Below are 21,688 nucleotides of genomic sequence, written 5' to 3' on the forward strand. Positions count from 1 at the left end.
TTGCACACAGCTCCATGACAGACATGAGTGGGTTTCTTGCTAATTCCCCTACAATATCAGGGCGAATTGATTGGGGAGAAATGTCAATTGGCTCAAGCAAGTCAGGCAAAGACAGTTTAAATCTGGATTGATACCACTGAATTCTATAACATAGGAATTACTTGAATCTATGCATTTTCCAATTTGTTACGGTCACTTTACTCAGATAATGTGTTTTTATTGATTATGTTCTGTATGTTTACAACACGTTAAGAAGCTAACAAGGCTGTGGCTTTAATAGTGTAAATAACCGCATGTGGAATAAAGACTAAATTCAGAACTGCAGTGCGAAAAGAAAAATAATAATAATAATAAACTAGCACTTACGCTCCTCAACTGGTTCACAGTGACCTCACCAAGTTTGAAGGTGATCGAACGAAAGCTCTAGGACAAATTCATTCAAACACCATTGGTGTGAAACGGCCAACATTTCTCCATTACTGTAAATACTGGGAGAACTGCAGGCAGTTTAGAGTCTCCAGTTAATCTAACCAAAATCTGCATGTCAACTGTATATGGGAGCAAGCTGAAGTTCAGCAAAGTTTTGTTGTACAATAAATAAAACTATAAATGGTAAACAAGATGAACATAAGATCAAATGTAGCAACAACAGAAAAGTGCTCTTAAAGGCAGGAGACATTTAGATAAGGACATTTTGATAAGGCACAACGCAAATATAAAAGTGGACAAACTTCTCAGTTAAACATCCAGGAAAGAGAATTAAAAGACAGTAATGAAGCTTAAAGGCCCGGGTTTACTTCTTCGGACCCAATGTGCATCGTGTGCATGATGCGTAAACTGAATTTCTTCCCCACCGGTAGATGGAGTATTAAGCCCTGTTCGTAGAAAAAATCATTTCAACAACAGAATAAGTAGTCACCAAGTATAGTCTCCTGAGCTTCGACCTGGCTAGGTTTTTGTTGTATTAAAGAACCAGAAAAGCACTCGGAGAGCGCAGACCTCCGCCAAAGCAGCTCAGTGCCTACAAAATACACCCTGCTGGCACGCCTGGGTCAGACAGCGAGTGTTGTAACCAGGGATAGCGTCTACGAATCATACCCAAAATGTAACTTGTTCCTGTTCCCATTGCGGACATTTCCTGAAAATGTCATCCAAATCCGTGCTTGAGTTTTCGAGTTATGTAGCTAACAGACAGACAGACAGACAAACACACAAACTCCGGTGAAAACATAACCTCCTTGGCGGAGGTAACAATGTGGCCCACAAGCGCAGTGTAACGAACACTGTCTTTGATGCAACTGCATCATACTTACTGTTCAACAACTTGGCCATCTGCTAATTTACTAATATTAGACGCACAGTTGCAACACTTAGAATGGCTCTTCTGTAGATAAGTGAGAGCAGATTCAACCTGTGAAAAGTGAGGTCAAGGTCTCAGTACTGAAAGCTGCTCAGGAAAATCTCGAGTCACATTTTCTCTGTAATTTATCCCTCGTTAAAGTGAGCTGGATTTGTAATTAATTAGCTCTATCTGCTTTAAGTATTACCAGGTAATCCTTATAAATCACCTTACACCTTTTTCATTAGCTGAGGGCTTTTCTGTGCTACATCAAGATGACAGACACACTGACTCTCACATTTAAGTTTGGACGTCATCTTTACAGGTCAGTAAACAACTTTTCAAGAATAGTATACAAGAATATAACAAAGTGAGATAGAAGAGACAGTCATAGTTTGTACGTCTGCGCCTCTCTTTAACTTTGTATTCATGTGGCATGGAGCTTCTGCAGGGTATAGAGGTAGCACTTAGCTGTGCTCAAGCTATTAAGTTCTTGAAAGTCAAAGCAATAATGACAGTGACTGGGAGCATCAAAAGAGAAACTATATCAGGTTTAACTTCGTCTTTGTTAAGTTAATTAGGTTCTGACATTAAAGACTTTGAATTACATGCACTAGCTTTTGTCTTCTGTACAATTCCCAGTGCAACCATGGCACAGTTTACCTTTTGAGCACTGCAAATTTAAATCCTGCTGCCACTATTCATGAGAAAATGGAGACCTTAATTAGCATTTCATTGGGATTGTAAAATTAACAGAAATTACAATGTATATATTCTTAGGAGTTTTTTGGGACCCTCTTTGTTTTGGGTGTTCTTTTGGATGGGATATAATTGTTGACTTAACAATCCATGAAAACTCAGAGGAGCTCTTCTTTTACAGCAGTAAGGTGACCCCAGTAAGGACACAGATTTTCCTCACAGCTAGTGTCGTGTCATAATAAGCTCCCCTGCTGTGTAAAATACAGAAGATACCAGGTGAAAGCTGTTAATTAATTCTGTTGGATATAGAATAACACAGTGCACCAGTGACCAAGAGAATCACAAAGTGAAACCAAAGCTTATAGGATGTGGATTAAGTCATTCGCAGTGACAATAAAACGACAACAAAAATGTTAAGAAATGCTCAGCAGGACTTCCCTATTATATCTGTTGCATTAAGCATAGCTATATGCCATTTGGCAAACATAAACCAAGTCATACTGTATATGCATGCACATATCGAAATACCCCTCAGTTCACCCAGGACCTAATTTGAGCCACAACATGTCCAGCGAGTTACTAATTATTTCAGCGTTTCTTCACAGTAGATGTATATACAGCATGACAATTTTCAGACCGGAGCATCGTCAGTGCCAGCTGGCCTTGTATCCAAAGAGTGCAGTGCAGTCCCTGAAGGGCTGCACACCTTGTTGAAACAAGTGCATTAGTATGTTTCTTGTTAACAGTCAGTACAATGGAAAACAACAACCACCTCAGTTTTTTGTTTTTTTTTAGAGCTGAATCTCAAATTAACTTCGACCAGTCTGTTTCCCAAAGCAGCTTACTAATAACAACAAGGGCTGTGCATCATTAATTCATGAGTGTTGGGGGTGGCGGCTGAGATGTGTTGATGCTTCAGAGGAGGGTAATTAAACAGATAGAGCTGTTTCCATGCAGTAAAGTACCCTTACACCGCAGTGCCACGAGAGACAACATGTTAGCCAATGCTCATGAGAGCGTTATAATTTAATACAACCCCCGAAATTCTACATTGAGCTTCAAAGAGCACATGAGATGGGGGTGGGGTGGGTGGTTAGCTTTTCAGTACCTATTTGAAGCATAAGAGTGTATTGGTAATGGTGAAAAGACACAGACTACAGTGCTCCACCAAATTACAAAGTTCTGACAAAGTTTCTGGATTCGTTTTCATGGAAACTACATTTGTGAACTTGTGAGTCGAAGGGTGCTTTCAAACCGACAGCATTTGGTGCGCACCCAACGTTTGGTCCCTTGGTTCAGTTCGTTTGCGAGGGTGTGAACGTAATCGTTGTACTTTGGTGTGCACCAAATCGACCGAGACCACCCCTTCAGGCAGGTCTCGGACTGCTTTATCTGCCCTACATTGGTATGGTTCCTCTGGTGTGAAAGCAACCAGACCAAATGGGACAAAACAGTATAGTTTACTGCATTATGGGTATGAGATGAGATACAGGATTACCCTGAATTTCCACCGGGCGTGTCAGAGCAGTGGAACGTCAGCGCCAAGGTTTTGCGGCGTCCTCTGCCCATCGTCAATCCCCACCGGGCACATTACGGCAGTGCAGCGCTGCCATGAGCGCTGCCATGAGCGCTGCCTTGTGAGCCAGCCGTATTCAACGAGACAGTGATCAGCTCCAGTGACTGCAGCGCTTACGTTCCGCACAGCTGACGCGCCCGGTGGAAATCGGGGGTTAGTCTGGTTCTGGTGCCGATGGTCTTTGCGGTCTATTCTGGTTAATTTAGAACTATGCATAATGTGAAAGCAAACCGTACCCACATCTGTTTGTTTCATTGTAACATTTTTCTGACTGGTGCAGACCAAAGCAATAGAACTATAGGTGTGAAAGTGCCCTTAAATTAACAATTGAAAATTCAGAAACACAAAATAGGAGACATTATGCATTTGGTGCAGGTAAAACATCTATAGCAAGTGCTAATCACTTCTTACCAATTAATTGTAAAACAAACAACGGTCAATGTGATGTTAAAACTGATTGTACAATGTGATAATGACAAGAAAAAAAGATAGCATCCATAAATATGTTGGTTCTCTTGAAAAAAAAAAACACACTTTTGTAGAAAATCAATGAGTCAGTTTACAGCGCAAATGAAGTGCTTTATTTTATAGTGAGCGAATGTATTATCTTTTTCACACAGAGGTCGGACTTTATGAGCCAACACAACTTAAGTTTTGAGGAACATAACCCGTGTCCTAACCAGTGCCATGGAAATATCCATTATATTCAAACAATTGTCAAATTATTTCACATGTCACCCGGCAACATTCCCACACTGCACACACTGAAAGTGATTGGTTTTATGTCGAGACAAATTCAGGCGACGGCAAAATTGCACTAATAAAGTGAGGCAGCTGCAAAACACAGCAGTTTGATGGGTTAAATGCTTCTTTGCCCTCAACCACTCCTGTCTGATAGTATTACTTGACAAAGCCTTTTCAAGTGAAGAATTCAGTAAACAAATCATTTCTGTTCACAATGACCAAATAAAGGCAGAATAATAACGTAAAAAGAAACCGCAGTTGTAAGCTGTGAAGACCTGGAACAGCGATTTGCTTTAAACTAGACTGGCTGTCTGACACACAATGCAATATAAAAAAGCAGTAATTATGTTCTTAAACAGGATTATTTAATAGTATAAATCCTTTACACTGTGATACTTGATGAACTTCATTACATTGTACACGTTTTGTGGGCAGACTTTTAATGCTTATGGTAAAGAACCATTGTAAGCTTTGTGTTTAGCTTTTGTTAAAGTACACCAGAGACATGTTTAATTTAAATTGTTTAATGTTCTGCTGGGCTAATTTACTTTGGAAACAACAAAAGAGAGTGGATAGTACACGGATGTCTTGACAGTGTTGTACAATTTGAACACTTTCACTTACTCGTGCACCGCAACTTGTTTCATTTGGTTCATTCCTGCAGGAATTATTCACTTGTACAAATGGAACATTGGTATTCAAAGAACTCCTAAAAAAAAGTCAACAAAAACAAAACCAATCCCCATGGTTTTTCAACTACTAGACGTAAAGGACTTTTTATGGGAAATATATTGTAACCGAGTTGTATGAATGATCCACTTAAAATATGGAAAAATAAAAGTATGAACATGAATAGCATAGCTCTGACACAAACAGTCTTACAAGCAAAGAAAGGCAGACCCACTGTGCCCATTCACCACTTGGACCTCCACTCGTTCCCTACATTGCAACATGAAGGACACACTGGATACTGGCCTAGGCTAATTACATTGCTCCCATTTATCCACTGTACGAAGAGCACAGTGAAAGTAGTTTACAATATCAATAAACCTAAATTGATGTCCTATAAGGGTCAAACAATTACAGCCAGAGGGCATCGAAAGGATGAGAATCCTAAATAATTTAGGGAGCTGAGAGTCGGGCGAAATCACGCACAATGTAACTCAATGGTACTTGTGGTTTTAGAGCTGTTGCAAAGGTTTTTCAAGGCTGCAAAACAAAACAAAAAAGTTCTTGTTGCCTCATCTGGCTGAAATAGCGAGCTGATGTGGCAATGTGCTTCTATAGAAATCTGCAGACTCTACTTCACACAAGTACATTGATGGCCGGCTCTCTATTTTCACAAAAAGCTCCATCACTTCTCAGATACAGCTCTATCTGGAGTATAATGCGATTGGTCGCTGTTCTCATTACAGACAGGGGAAAGGCTAATGTTATGGAGAATCAGTGGTCATCGGGCCATTTAGGTGGAAGGTCCTCCGCAACGATTAATTCGACGAGTATCTGCGAGTAAGTTAAGCTGAAAGCGAAAATCAACTGGGTCAAACCACTGGCACAGAGCGAGTTGGAAAATATCTGCTCTTCTGCAGTTTGATTCTGCTGAGGCAGCCTGAAACACTGACTGCATCGCCACTAACGTTAGAGAAAAAAGGAAGTGCAGTGGTGCACTGATGAATTTGATGCTCCACGAAACATTATTTTTCTGTGTTTCAAAGTTGTAGGGTCAGTGGCACTTTGTCATCGCTGCCATGTGAGAAATTCATAAACTTTTCTCCTTTATAATATAAAGCTCATGTGTCAAACTCGAGGCCCGGGGGCCAGATGTAGCCCGCCATGTCATTTTATGTGGCCCGATTAATTGGTCTTAAAAATGTGTGTTAAAATAGGTCTACGCTGCTTTAAGGCGTGCGTTGACAATAAACTACATTTCCAGCCACTAGGTCGCAGTGTATCGTTGTATATGCATCGTGCGACGAGTGAAATTGAGACTGAGACTGTGATCGCGACAGAATGTGTACAGAAAGGCCACAACCAAAAACGATGTGGCAGTGAAAGCTCGCTTTATTGTGGCTGAAGAAATCACCCGTGCTTCAAAGTCTTTTTCTGAGGGTGCGCTTTTGAAGCAGTGCATGCTGAAGGTGTGTGAGCAGGTCTGACCCGACCAGATACAAGACTTTTAAAACTGTTAGTTTGTCAAGAAACACCATCGCGGACCGGGTTACATCTATAATGCATCATAATTATAACTTGAATAAAGTTATTTAGCAATATGGAGTAGTTACCTTTATTTTACATTATATTTAGTGACATTTATTCTGTATGACAGTTATTTGGCCCTTTGAGGGTAAACATTATGCTGATTTAGCCCTCAGTGAAAATGAGTTTGACACCCCTGATCTAAAGAATGTGGCGAAGAATAAAGATCCTAAAGATTTTTGCTTGCGATTTGTGAAAAAATGGACACTGACTTTTCTGTATCTCCCTTAATTAACCATTAAATCATATTTTGAAGTTTCATGCTGGTTTAAATGCACATATAACATAATAAAATAGAAATAGCTATATAGATGTTTTGCTATTTCAGAAAAGGTCACCATTGGACTGTTAGCACACCATACTATTACATTTCTTATGCTTGACTATCCGCCCTGAGTTAAATAATGATATACTTATAACCTATAATTATATTGTATTTTGCAGCATCCGCTCTTGTTTGCTTTAACCCTTTGACCGAAGGACTAAGCGTGATATTTTTTCCTGATTGGTAGGAATTAAACTGAAGGTCGTCCTGGCGTGTGTGCTCTGCCTCCATGCACCTGCCTCTGATTAAAGGATCCCGTCTCACCTTGTAAAATAATTTGGACAATTTAGTATGAACCCAAGATGCCAGAATGAAAAAAGAGCAAAGCAAATAAATCTGTTAGGTCCACACTGTGATGCAATCAGTGGCGTACATAAAACTCACGACAGGTGTTTATTTAAACTCCAACAACAGTCTAAACAGCTTTAGAGGGCATTGTAAAAACCAGATATAATCTCTGCAGTGTACATATAACAATATAATTTAACATTATCCACAGTTTCGTTGACATTCATCTTGCAGATTGGGTTGAAAAGCCAAAGACATCCTCAGGCTACTTTAGTGTAACATTATTTATTCTCTAATATATGCCACAACCAATACCAGAAGATTGTTGTACTATGGTACTTTTCACAAGCGTCAAATGAATTAAGGTCACATGTCCTAAAGTGTTGCTGTGGAATCTGTGTTTATTTTTCTTTTTTACTGAGGAAGTGGTAAATGTGTTCCTTTTGCTTGAGATAAGAATCACAGTTTTAGCCAATATTTTCTTATTCTCATCAAAATGTCTTCCATCTATAATAAGGACAAGGTTTTGTGTTCATAAGGCGTAAACAATGTCTGTTATTACTGCAAGCGTAGACATTTCTGCATCTTTCCATTGCAACAGAATCTAATCTTTCTTCCATCATATACTGGAACTTTTTTTTTTTTTTCTTAATAGACCAATTTGTGGAACTGTGCAGTGAGTGCTATAGGCAAGGCGCGCTGCTACAGCCCAGTCTCATTCTTCATGGAGGCTGGGGTACAGAGAGTGCGGCAAAACCCGAATAAGTGGCATTAATGTGCTTTTAATTTAATTCCAGGCTTATTAGATGTCAAACACAGAGGGGCTGAATTGATTTCAGCAATGAGGAGGGTTAACCTGCCATCAGGTGAACGTGAAACCCGCTCCATCGCTATTCCCACACAGAGAAGTGCCGAGGATTATTATATGAAAGCTTGCACTCTGACAATCAAAGAGAAACAAAAATCTGAGATTTGCAGCACAAAAGGGAATCTTTTTGTTGATCCCAGAATAAAAACGAGTGGGAACTGGTGGTGTGTGCACACATGCTCTGACTACTTTGAAGTCCTAGAGCTCAAGGTTGTGGTCAGTTCATCGCTGCCTCATGTACTGTTCCAATTCACCCACCACATTCTCTTATGCAGCACAAACGCACTTTAAACTCAATTTGACATCAATGTAATGCATATTTCAAATGCAGTGTACCAGACAGTGTCATGACAGCTTGACAGTGAATGTAGGGAGTAAAAGATGGCTGTGAAAGAGCATGTTTGATGACAGTCACAGAGGTGTTTGTGTGAGAGAACAGGGTAAAGCACAATGAAACAGAATAAATCACGCACAGGTTCTTTCTGCCTGATCCTCTCCACAGAAATGCTCGTGTACAGCATTTGTCTGCACTGACATAAAATCATAATGTTGTGACTGAAGACATCAGTCAGCAATTAGTGATGACACGTCTGTAATGAAATGGCGGTGAATTTACAACCTGCGTCCACCTTTTTTCTTGGAGGTGCTGGAGAAATAATTATAGGTGGCAGTAAACTAGTTCTGTCCAGAGGCAAAACACAGCGGTGTCTGGGGCAGTTGCGTGACTTCAGTATCATGCTGATCCTGCAATGCATTCAGCATCCTGCAGTTTGCAAATAACCTTATGTCCAAGCTAAAGCCCGGGCTTGGTGATGTGCGACACTCTTTGTCTGTCTTTGAATAACTAAGATTGTATCCCGCTTCCTTTAAACAAAATACGACTGATCTTATTGCTGTGTAAATACTGATACGCCTCGAGGATTTTCTGATTGTTAACAGCTTCACCATCTGTAGCAATGGAGTTAATTTAATTCTTTACATGTAGTATCATTAGGCACTGTCGCATCACATGGTTCTATGTGAAATAGAAAGTTAAGCAGCCGAGCGGTGTGTAAATAACAGTACAGCAGTAAATTTTTCTATTTCTATTTAAAGCTCCCATAGAACGGAAGTTTCAATTAACGCTGTTTTTTTGGTGTGTATCTGCGCCATTACCTCGTTTATGAAGCCCTGAAGGTTCCAAACAAACAGTTCAGCCACTGCTGAGAACGCTGTGTTGTATTGTAATCTCGGGCTCAGCGAGAACTCTGGAAAAACCTATTCTGGTTACGCGAACAGCATTTCTCGGCACATCCGGTTGCGTACATTGAACCGCAGAAGAAGAACGTCCGTTGTGGAGGTGTTTCACGAGCGACAGTGTCTTCTGAATCTGGGAGTCGTGACCAAGCCATTTTTAAACATTGTTACAACAATGAGTTGCAGTGCATCCACCGTTCCAGAGGGGGGAGCTGTGCTTCTGAGAGCTGGTGTGCTAATTACGTAACTTCCAGGTACCTGGAGTTGGGAAAGCTCTCGTTGGCTGGCCAATCACAACACAGTCTGTCTTCTGGTTGTGAGATTTCAGTCTGAAACAGCGCGGCTGAAGAGAGCTTCAGTGAGGAGAGATGTCTATTGCCTCATTTACAGCAAATAGGAGGTTTTTGACCATAAAAACCTCCATAACTCACATATATGTGAGTTAGGACCACTCTATGGAAGCTTTAATTCTTAACGTTATGTGCCAGAGGAATAAGGTGGATGATCACAAATTTAAAGGATGTAATAATCCAAAACATTGAGTCGATAGCAACTGGACATGAAGTTCTTACTGCTACTGACTCGGTTTGTTTTGGATAATGATGACCTGGATGAATGAGAAGCTACACAGACAAAGTGTCTTAGATGTAAAAATATAGCTCAGCCACAGTGTTTATCAGCAGGAGAGTGGTGTTTCTGAATACGCTAGTCACACAGTTGCTAAGATCAAATGACTGTTCCCTGAATCATTATCCAGGCAATGATCAGTTAAAACAGTTTGTAGTTTCAGCCCTTTTTCGTGGATGGAAACTGTATTGAAAGCAAGAAAGTGCTGAAAAAAATGAGATTAGGAGCGCACAACCAGGACATAAAGCCATGAGAACTCCACACCTGGACCATCCTTACATCCTTTCCCTGTATAAGCAGTCAGTCATCACTGTCCCCATTGAATAAATACACATATTCCCCAGCACAATATGTATTTATATCTACTTTTCCAATAATCTCTATATGAAAGGGAGTTCATTCAATTGAAGAGTCCAGGCTTTTGGTGATGGAGGAAATATACCAAGTGATGTGGAAATATAACAAATAACCATGTGAAGGGTTACTCTTGTGGACATATAATTTCCAGTCTCGTTTGATGTATTTTTTCCCATTTCTTTGTTGCTCTAAAAGCATTGTGGGTCTCTGTCAGCACCAGACAAAAGCAAATTGCGGCTCAGGGCACAAGTTGTGTGACCATCTCTGCTTTGATAAAAGCATATTTGCGGGAGCATCAGCTCCTAAATTGATTGGCTTGTGAAATGTGTGGAGGGTAAAACATGACTTTATTGATCGTCTCCTCACACTACAATAATAAATTGACTCTGCATTCCCTCGAGGCTTGAACATGTGCACAGTGTGGCTTGAAGTATGTTTTGGAAATAATTAGGTAAAGTCATCTTTTGTTGCAGGTTATTCTTCATTAGTCAGATAAAAGAAATAGAAGCAATCAATTAATCATTTCCCAGTTTTTCACCGCATCCATCTATAGTATGTGTATTGTGTCTATTTATTTTTATATATAAGACAGCATTCAGGTAAGATAGTCTAAAAATGAAGTTTCAAAGTATTGCCTCATGGCCAAACCTGTTTCCAATTTTTGCTCCTTAGCTTAAATTTCACCTTTAATTTATATTAACAATCAGCTGGCAGGCTTAAAGTCAATTGCTTGCGTTCACCGTTGGAATTAAAATAATAAAGTGACATTAAAATGCCAGGAATTCATGAGCCCAATCACACGCTGTGTGAGAACCTGCAAATCTGACAGTTTTCATGTTTGCACTTCATTTAAAATATCTAATGGTTTTCTTTGTGATGACTTTCCAGACTGGTCGGTTTCTAGAACCCTATTAAAACATTTTGGATGAATTCAAATATGCTTTTTCACCTCAGTGAAAGTGAGACGATTGCTCTCGGGTAATGAAAAACAAACATCTTTTCTTTTGCACGATAACTCTTCCCCCATTTCCTGTGTTAAGCTTTTAATTATGTCACATCCTCACCTGTTCAAAGTTGATTTGAGGGTCACAGAGTTCAGGAAAAAAACGTATCTGAATGTGTTTAGCAAAGATTAAAACGTTTAAAAAAAAAATTTATTTTGTCACATGATGTGTGTAATTGTCTGGTGGAAGTCAAGGAGGCCTATTGGGGCATCAGCATCTCTGATCATGGGAACAGGGGCCATAACTCATTCTATTGACCTACATAGAGTCTCTGAAGTCCAACAGCTGCCGGGGGAAAACTCACACTGACAGATGAAAAAGGCATACAACCAAATCTCTCTGTGCAAATGAATCATTCATTCGCATTTCACAATGCAGGGACTGCTGAGTAACATGCTATTTAAACTGGTGACTGGTTGATCTGTTAGAAGACATATTCTATGTAAGTGTTGAAATATCAGCGAGCCATTCACGTTTACCATGTTTGACGTGCACAGCAGTGAAGTAATAGTCTTTCCGAAGGTAATGAAACATGCTCAGATCTAATAAGTCAGTATACAAGTATTCAAAAGCTACTTTAATTTTCTCACTAGTGCAGTGCCCGTAGGAAGTGTTTATTCCTATAGTGGATGCTGAAGAAGATTTGTCAGTTATGGCCAATTGAGGCTGTGTGAAGTTTGGATACAAAGAGGTGTACTCTTTGTAGTAGTGTTAATATACAAAGTGTATATTGGGTAAGACATGGCTGTATATTGAGATATAAAGAGACACAGAAATAGTTATTTTAAAAAGAAAATGATGTGTGCATTGAGAAGATGCAGTAGGTCATAGCATGAAGAGAGCAGTAGACTATTCCCGACCTGTAGAATGGCGTCCATTGTGGTCACGTCCATGCATTTTTAAAACACTCACTCATGGTAAAAATATGTTTTATCACAATAAAATACTCATCAGTCCTCTGTTATGAGCTTGTACACAATGTCTGTACAAAAAACACATATGTTTTGACATAGTGTTTGCAGATGCATTGTTTTAAAAGTAGTCTTGGGGGGCCGGGGGGGCTGTGCTTACTATGAAAGACAATCCTGACAGCACCCCTGCCTGGTGTACACTCTTATGGCGCTTTTCCACCGGCCCGACTCTCAACGGCACTGCGCGACACTACACGGTTTAGCGAGTGTTTCCACTAGCGTAGAACGTGGAACCACGCACTATTTTTAGTACCTGCCCTGGCGAGGTTCCAAGACAGCGGCGCAGGTACTATGCGTTGATTGGTCAAAACTGCCGGCCACTGATTGGCCAGAAGTGTCGTCACTGGGTGCGTCATGAGTGCAACACAGGATACAGGAATCAAATCCACAATTTTTCAAAAAATAGCAACGCGCGAATACTTCGACATGGCAACTCTGCGTCAGAAAATTTCATGGTCAAGAGTAGAGCTAGTGAAAAAGCTCCATTAGAAACAAGGGTTCCAGATGGGTCCTACTACAAGAGCTGAGGTTCTACCTGGAACCATTTGCTTTTGCTTTTTTCCTTCCTTTTTTCTACCTGGAGCCAAAAAGGCTTCTCCTATGAGGACAAGCCGAAGAACCTTATATGGTTCTACTGAGCATTTTTATTTCTAAGAGTGTTGCGTGATAAATCAGCGAAAATGAAAATGACTCTAAAAAAACCTAATAATCAATCATGCACACATCGGGCCATGCTCAACCCATATCCAAAATCTCAATCTGATCAGATCTGGCTAACGGTCAGCGAGATATGCCCGTCACACACACACACACACACACACACACACACACACACACACACACACACACACACACACACACACACACACACACGTTGATGTTGTTATATGGCATAAAATAATATGTATAGATAGATACTAGATATATATGTCATGTTTTTACACTAATAACATGTCATGTGAACATAGCACAAAAAAAACCTAAGTGATGTTTCTCATACATTTTTAATCTTCTTGAAGAAATGACAACTGGGAATATATTATAGATAGATAGATAGATAGATAGATAGATAGATAGATAGATAGATAGATAGATAGATAGATAGATAGATAGATAGATAGATAGATAGATAGATAGATAGATAGATAGATAGATAGATAGATAGATGTTCTTTATGTAAAGTGAAACATTACTGCTGTGAATGTTTGTGTCAGAGTGTCAAGCTTTTCAGGCAGTGTTTAGCTTTAGTGTCAGCAAGATATGTAATTATATTACACCCACCAGTTTGTCTATCTGTGTCTTGAGAAAAACATTGCTAAGGTCAAACAGAATGAGCATAAGGCTCATAAGTGAGTTCCTACATGATCAGAGCAGATGTCCATAATTTGTCAGTAATTTAATTGTGTGTATATATAGACTACTAGTCAACACACCATCTCATTTTAATGTTTTTTCTTTATTGACCTGACTATTACATTGTAGATTCTCACTGAAGGCATCAAAACTATGAATTAACACATATGGAATTGTGTAGTGAACTTGAGAAATAACTCTAAATATGTTTCATATTTTAGATTTTAGAAGTAGCCACCCTTTGCTTTGATTACTGCTTTGCACACTCGTCACCTGAAAGGTTTTCCAACAGTCTTCAAGGTTCAAGGTTTCTTTATTGGTACCCAAGGGTAAAATTATTTTGTAGACAGGACATACTGCAGTTTACAAATACCAACTAATAAATATAAAAATAAAACATTCTCACAGGTTAAAAAACAAAGAAAACATTACAACATACGGCAAGCCAGTGAATCTCAGTGACCGTCAATGAAAGTGTGTTAGTGCAAGCACTGAGCAGATGGGGGTAGCCACTAATGGGGGAGCATATGTTAGCCTATGCCTATTTCATTCAATAATGAAATAGCAGCAGGCACAAAGCTAAGTCCTGTAGCGCTTCATTCTCCCTTTAGGGGCCAACAGCCGACGGCCAGATGGGAGGAGCTGGAATTCGCTCTTTAAGGGACGGGATCAGTTCTCCCTAATAGACCTGGCTTTCCGCTGCAGCTGGGTGCGGTAGAATACCGACAAGCTGGGTTGAGACTCCCCAATAAGTCTCCGCGCCCTCTTAACTATTTGATTAAGTGGGCGTTAAGTGTCTTGCTGTGCCAGGTTACCAAACCATGCCACAAGAGAAAAAGACAACAGAGATTCGATGAAGGCTTGGTAGAACAGTGTCCACAGCTTTTTATCAATATGGAAACGGCACAATTTCCTAAACGTTGGTGGCCTTTTTTGCATACTGCCTCACAATTTTTAGTAAAGGTCAGTTTAGAATCAATTTATCCTTCAGTCTTTTTCAGTATATTTCATGTCATAACTAATGTGATCAGGTGGTGCAACCAATATTTGTCAAGTGGTGCAACCAATTTAAACGAATAAATGATACGGCAAAGTGACCAAATGGTTTATAAATGTAATGTGTGTAGTTATTGTACTGAATATATACATTTGTGTATTTGTGTGATTATTTTCCTGTCTTTAAATGTAAAATTGGATGTTAAGGAAGCTTAAAACCTGACCTTCAGAGACCAAAAATCTTAAATTATTGTAAAAAAAAAAACACAATGATAAAAATAATAATGTTTATCTAGTGTAGACACCTTAAGGTATAGTTTCCAAATAATTAATTATTAATTATTATAGGAATGTATATAATTTTTTATAAATAGTTGGTTGTGCCACCTGACATTTTTTTTTGTTGTGAAGTTAAAGATACTGTTAAAAAATGAGTTAAAACAGTTAGAATAGTTATTCAATATATGAGAATATATGAGAACACATTGTTCTGGACTCAAAAATATGCATTACATCTATTTTGAAAATACCTTTTTAGAAGCTTTATTTGTCATTGACCCATATATGTGTATATATATATATATATATATAGACACACATAAATATATTTATTATAGTAGCCTAACTAAGAAAGGCCTTTTTAATACCAGCATTGTTTAAAGTATAACCTCTGTTTTAAAATGCTCCTGGAGAACCTACATATTACTGTAGATGTGACTCAATGGACTCCATCCATATCCACACAACAAAATTGTTGCAGGGCACTCTATCTGCGAGTGCATCTCAATTTCACAATGTGAGTGTGCTCGACGATGTTTCACTACAACAGACCAATATGATAATTCCTGTAGATGTGTTTAATCTGTGCTAATGTGCACCTGGGCTCAGTGCGGTGAGGTTACTTAAAGACATGGCTCTGGGAGTGTTAGTAGCTTCCACATATTTACATATGACGATGATTACTCCGCTCGTACTCGAGGGAGAACACGGATCTAGTTAAACCCTGTGACCCGTCGCACCATTCGGATGCATCCTCTCCATCATGGGGATGAAGCTGCATTTCCCTGATCGCTCCCTCCTCAGCAGCTCCCTGGTATCGTGTATTGGTTCAAACATAGTAATCTAGAAATTTCCTCAGAAACACCAGTCTCTACACCACGCTGCACATTCCACAGCACAGACTAGGCTTCTTCATCGTTGACCTATGTTGTCATACTGTGTCATAGCTGCAGTGTCGCTATCGATAACTCTAAATGCAAATCAGTATGGCAACAAGACCCTTCTTCCTCTCGGTTCTTTTTTATTGGAAACATAAATATGTAGAAGTCTTACGCCCCCTTTACACCTGGCATTAAAGGGGACATATTATGCAAAATGAGCTTTTCAATAATGGCTTATCTCAACCCCATTTAAAGGAAACAACATGATTAAATCAATCAAACAAGTCACCTCTGTCAGGAAAAACAATCGGTCCCATCTTCCGAACTATTCTTTTCCATAAGGGTGAAAACCCTTGTGTATAATTAACATTCACATAATGCAACAGGGAGCGTGGTTGTGATGAGAAGTTAAATAAAAACAGCTCTCCTACCTTTACTGTCTGTCCTTTAAATGTGTTCTATATACAGTAATCCCACTGACAGTAAGCTGACACCAACTAACCTTTTTCATATTCAGTAGTTGCTGACATTAAACTGCTGCAGTTAAGAGATATTGTAATTCACACAAAATGTTTAACACAACGGTAAGCGAAACACTAAAATGAGTGTTTATTTAAAGAGTTGGAAAAAGAGGCCCGCTGTCAAATGATCCACAACTCACAGACTTTTGTTCTCAATTAGCTGCATGCTTATGTAATCTATAACGTTACCAATTCTAGCACACATGCCTGTGTTTTGTACTCATTGATGCCCTGTATAATCCAGTAGATATTGAAATCAATAGAAACCAAGGCATTAAAACAAATTATGAGAACCTTTAAGAATTGCTTTGACATTATTATTAGTATATATTATGTCACGACAGAAACCAAACATGTTACTCTGTGTTTTATAAAAAAGTGAATTTAAAAAAGCATTGTTAAAGGTCACATAGAGTGGTCCTGTTGCACGTAATATGCAACATATATAACATATATTATATGTTAATTATGGAGGTCTACTTACATATATTAACTTGTTTTTATGGTCAACAACCTCCTAGTTGCTGTAAACTAACCGATTGAAATCCTCTGTTCTGACGCTGTTCGTCAGCCGCGATGTTTCAGAGTGAACTTTCACCCCCAGAAGATAGAGTCTTGTGATTGGCCAGTACTATTCAGCACATCCGCTCTCAGAAGCGCAGCTCCCCCCTGTGGCACGGTGGATGCACTGCTCCTCATTATCAAAACATTGTTTTAACAATGTTTGAAAATAGCTTCTTCACGACTCTCCGCCGCAGTCCCTTTTATGACTTTGACCCGGAGTCAGACCCAGAGTCAGAAGACACTGTCGCTCGTGAAACGCAACAGACGTTATTCTTCTTCTGCGGTTCAATGTACGCAACCGGATGTGCCCGGACTAGTGCCCGGAGCAGGACGATCTGCTGTTCAGGAGAACCGCTGTTTAAGTAACTATAACGGGATTTTCAGAGATCTCATTGAGCCCGAGATTACAATAAAACACAGCTTTCTCAGCAATGGTTGAACTGTTTGTTTTGAACCTTCAGGGCTTCATAAACAAGGTAATGGCGCAGATACACACCAAAAAAACAGCGTTAATAGGAACTTCCGGTCTAGGTCCGCTTTAAGGTCAGAGTATTTTATAATAGTGATTTACAGTTGACTTAAACTTTACGTTTGCTTTGGCCTTCTTACAGCACTAACAAAGACATAAATATCCAGCATTTTATACAACACAATATTATTAAATGCAGTGATTTTGTAGACTCGCCTGAGGCATTGAGCTGTGAGTGGCCCCTAAACACAAAAACCCCTCTTCAAGCGTATGATTAGCCACTGTTTTTTAAGAGTTTGCAATGACATAATTGCCACAAAAAAAAGCTAATTAGGTCCCATGTTATTATGGGATGAGGGGAGAAGTGTTTGATTTGGTTTGATGTTACACACCCAGGTCCCTTTTGCCTGGGGCCCCCAAAGTCCTTTGAAACGCCCCTGGCTAAATGCAATGTGTTCTGTATAATACCTTAGGTTGTTCATGGTTTCCATGGTGTCGACTGGTGTCAGTAACGATAACCGATGTATTCAGCATGCACTACATTTATTCCTTTACTGCCCTTGACAAAAATGAATCATCGGTTACTGCGTGTGATATAGACTGCCTAATTCAGAGTATTAATAATGGGGTGTGGGCCAAGGACGGTAGCCCATCTCTACACCTGTCATCATTTCTTTGGAGAATCCTGTTTTACATATAAAACAGACTTCTAGGCCCCCAGATATCACTCCTATTACACAACCCATGGTTAACAAAAAAGTAAGTACAATAAAAGTATATGTACATTTTCTGTCAGTTTACACTGGACAGGATAGGTTATAAATAAGTGCTATTATGGAAAAATAGAAATGCTCAGTTATCATTGGATTAGGTGTAGGCCACACTGCTTGCACTGCTATTTCCCAAATTATAGACATTTAGTCTGTCCTGAAAAACAATATTGCATACAGCAAAGTACACTTGAGTATTTGCACTGGTGTTTGTGTTGCTGTTTAAGGCAGGAAATGTTCTTCAAAAAGTTCCTGATGACTCATATAACTCCCACATGTTTACCAAAGTACCTGTGAACAGTAACAGCAGAATCAACTGTAGCTACACACAATTAACCCCCAAACTAATTACACAGGCGCACCGGAGAGAGTGCTTTATGCTGAGGTGCTGACAGTAACCACATGCCACCTTTAGTACATTGTTCCTGCATGGTCATCAAATTTCCTCAGTGGATGTCACGTTTGCTGAAGGTCACACAGCATATGATTTGCACATAATGGTCAGGTCCTGAGAAAGGAGAATTTCAGTTGGTATTCATCTACCTATAAAGCAAGTTGTGTCGGTGTGTCTTTGTCTGTCACGGGCATATCTCGCTCAACGTTGGATCGCCCTAAGACTTTGAATATGGGTTGAGCATGGCCCGATTGTGTGCATCCTTAATTTTCAAATTTTTTGGAGGAATTTTAATTTTCGCCGATTTATCATGCTGCACTTTCGCTGATTTATCACGCTACACCAGGCAGGCAGCGGCTCATCAGCAGCAGCTGCGCTGTCTGCAGCGGGGAGGTGGGAGTGAAGAGACTGTCTTCACGGTGGGTGAGACATTTTTTTATTTTTTTATTTTTTTTTATTTTTTTGTGAGTCATTTTCACACAGTTCACCGAAGAACATGGTGTTAACCTGAAACGACTACTTTGCGGCTAACTTGGCGAACGTTCCCAAAGGTAAGCTAGCGAGGCTACGATTATGCGCATTAGCTAATGCTAATCGATAATTAAAACAAATTTCTGTTGTGCCTAATGAGGTTGCACAGTGTTTTGTGTATTATGTTAGCCTTTACATTCCAAAAAACAGGTAGTATTAGTATACGGCTAAGTAATACATTCCAGTAGTGTAACCCAGCAACAGAGGTATGGTTCATGATCAAACGCAGTCAAAAGATAAATCTAAGGAGTCAAAAGAAGCACAGTAACTATATTTCCAAGCCATTGCTTGCTAAAATGTATTCAAAACAAAAGCATTTTTGTTTTTTGAGTTGGTCATAAACAGCAGACATGATTTGGGTTTGCCATTGCTGTTTAATTTAGCGAGTCACAAATATGCTGCTGCTGCTGCTATATCGGTACACTATTCACCGTCTCACAAATTTTGCATCACAGTGTGATGTATACTCTGTAAACCTTGTTAAACAACACAAGTTAAATATTGATATTTATTCTTAACAAGCAACAACCCGTAAAAAAAACAAAACAATTACAGTCGATAAAGTGTCTCGTAAAAAACTTGAATGTTGAAATAGAAAAAAATACATTTATTTCATGATGTTAAATCTTACATTGAATCTCATGTGTGGTTTTGTTGTGTCTTTTTTTTTTTTACAGATCTCAAAACCACTATCATTTTTAAGGTGAGGAGATCTGATCCCTCTTAATAAGAGAACTTTGTATTCTTAAGATATAAAAGTGAATCACAGTAACAGTTTTTTTCAGGAATTTCGACCATGCCTCTCCTTTATATGAACATCTGCGCTGTCTCTTTATCGAGAATGTTCTTCAAAAGGTCACCGCAAGAATAGAAAATATTACAAAGTTTTGCTCTCAGCTCCTCTCAGCTGCCTCTTTCAGACATTCACAATGTACGACTGAGTAAGTCTGACATTCTGGCAGAAAATGTGTGTCTGATGAAGCTGGTTGTCATGCACCATTCCAACTTTTTTTGTCGTTTTTTCATAGCTTGATATCATGGACTTGTTAATATCAATCGTCCATGTTCACAGCTATCTCTGATTGTGTGATGGGGAATTGTTTTTCCTGGCTCAGATTCTTTGAGTGCTCTGTGATACTCTGATTGTATAATAACTTTCAATCATGCTCAATTCTCAGACCTAAGCGACTCTGACTGAGACGGTAGAATTAGAATTAGTTGTATTTGCATACTCACCGATTGAATTAGAAGCCCACATTTAACCCATCCAGGACCGATTAGTGATAGATTGTGAATTTGACCTCTGCATTTAACCCATCCTTATTACACACCAGTAGTGAACACACACCGGTGAGCAACACTTATCTGTGCCCAAGGAGCAATGGTAGTTGGGTACTTTGCTCAGAGGCACCTCAGCTCTGTCCCAGGATTTGAACTGGCAACCCCCCTTGGGCTGTAAAGGGGCTTGATAACCAGTGGAGGTACACTGAAACCACTGAATTTGATTTCAATTACGAAAGAAAGAAAGAAATATGTTTAATAACTATAATAACTTTTGAATGAATTAAGTATTATTTAGTCCTATATGGGATATAAATAGTATTTTATTTTTGGGTATAAAATTGTCAAAATTTAAAAACCCATTTGTATTCAAATAATAAAAAATAATTTCCACACACTTCTCATTCTAAAATGTAATGACTTCAGCATCAGCTTCAGCCTTGTACTTATTAATAATATGAGGCATTTTAATTGTTTTAAATGATGGCCGTGAGAATATAAAGACATATGTAGAGTAAGTTACCCACCGCAGTGTTTGCACATAGTCTGTTTCTCATTCTCACAGTCACACAAAAATATCCTCACACCCACAAGGCCCTTTAATTCATTTTTATTTCCAGTTCTGTATTCTGCATCTTGCACTTGTTCGCTTTCTCACTATGATTTGTGTGTTGACATTTAAATTCTCTCATCCGCACTAACATTACCTGACTGTAATTAGGTTTGTAATAAAGACTGAAAATAAATGTGCTAATTAAACACCGATAAAAAATATTTATAAACGTGAGCAAATAAGAAAAGATAGAAAGTGATATAACAAAAAGACGTACTGTGCTTGAAGGCTTTTTCTCTTTGGCTTTATTGACTTACCCACAGTGGAGGCTGCAGGTAATTTGAAGGCATACCAGGAAGGCAATCAGGGCAGCCGAACAACAACAACAGCTACTTTTTACCCAAGAAAATATAACTTTGGTGTAAAAATCCATTGCTATTCGATCTTAACGCTACAATGTCTGTTAGGTTCAAGCCATTTCCAAATGAGTTCACACGATGCTGTTTAAGCCCCACTTTTGTATCGCAGTGTTTTGCTCTCATGTTGCCCAGCAACAATCACAAGCTTCATGACTGAAGGAGGCAAGGGGAAGGCATAATGGCAACATAGTACTCGTAATGTAACATGGCTGCAAACAGTTTTAGCTATAGTGCACAAAATTATTCATAATCGGGGGTCCCATCTCCCATTTATTGCACAATACCTTTTCACCACCCCAGGTGCCACTCTGCAGTCTTGGCTATCTTCCCTGTCAGATGTGGTCTAGTGTGGGCCTTTTACACAGTGCCATTTGGAAAGCAATTCAT

The sequence above is a fragment of the Microchirus variegatus genome (assembly GCF_963457635.1).
Source record: "Microchirus variegatus genome assembly, chromosome: 14".
Taxonomy (NCBI): domain Eukaryota; kingdom Metazoa; phylum Chordata; class Actinopteri; order Pleuronectiformes; family Soleidae; genus Microchirus; species Microchirus variegatus.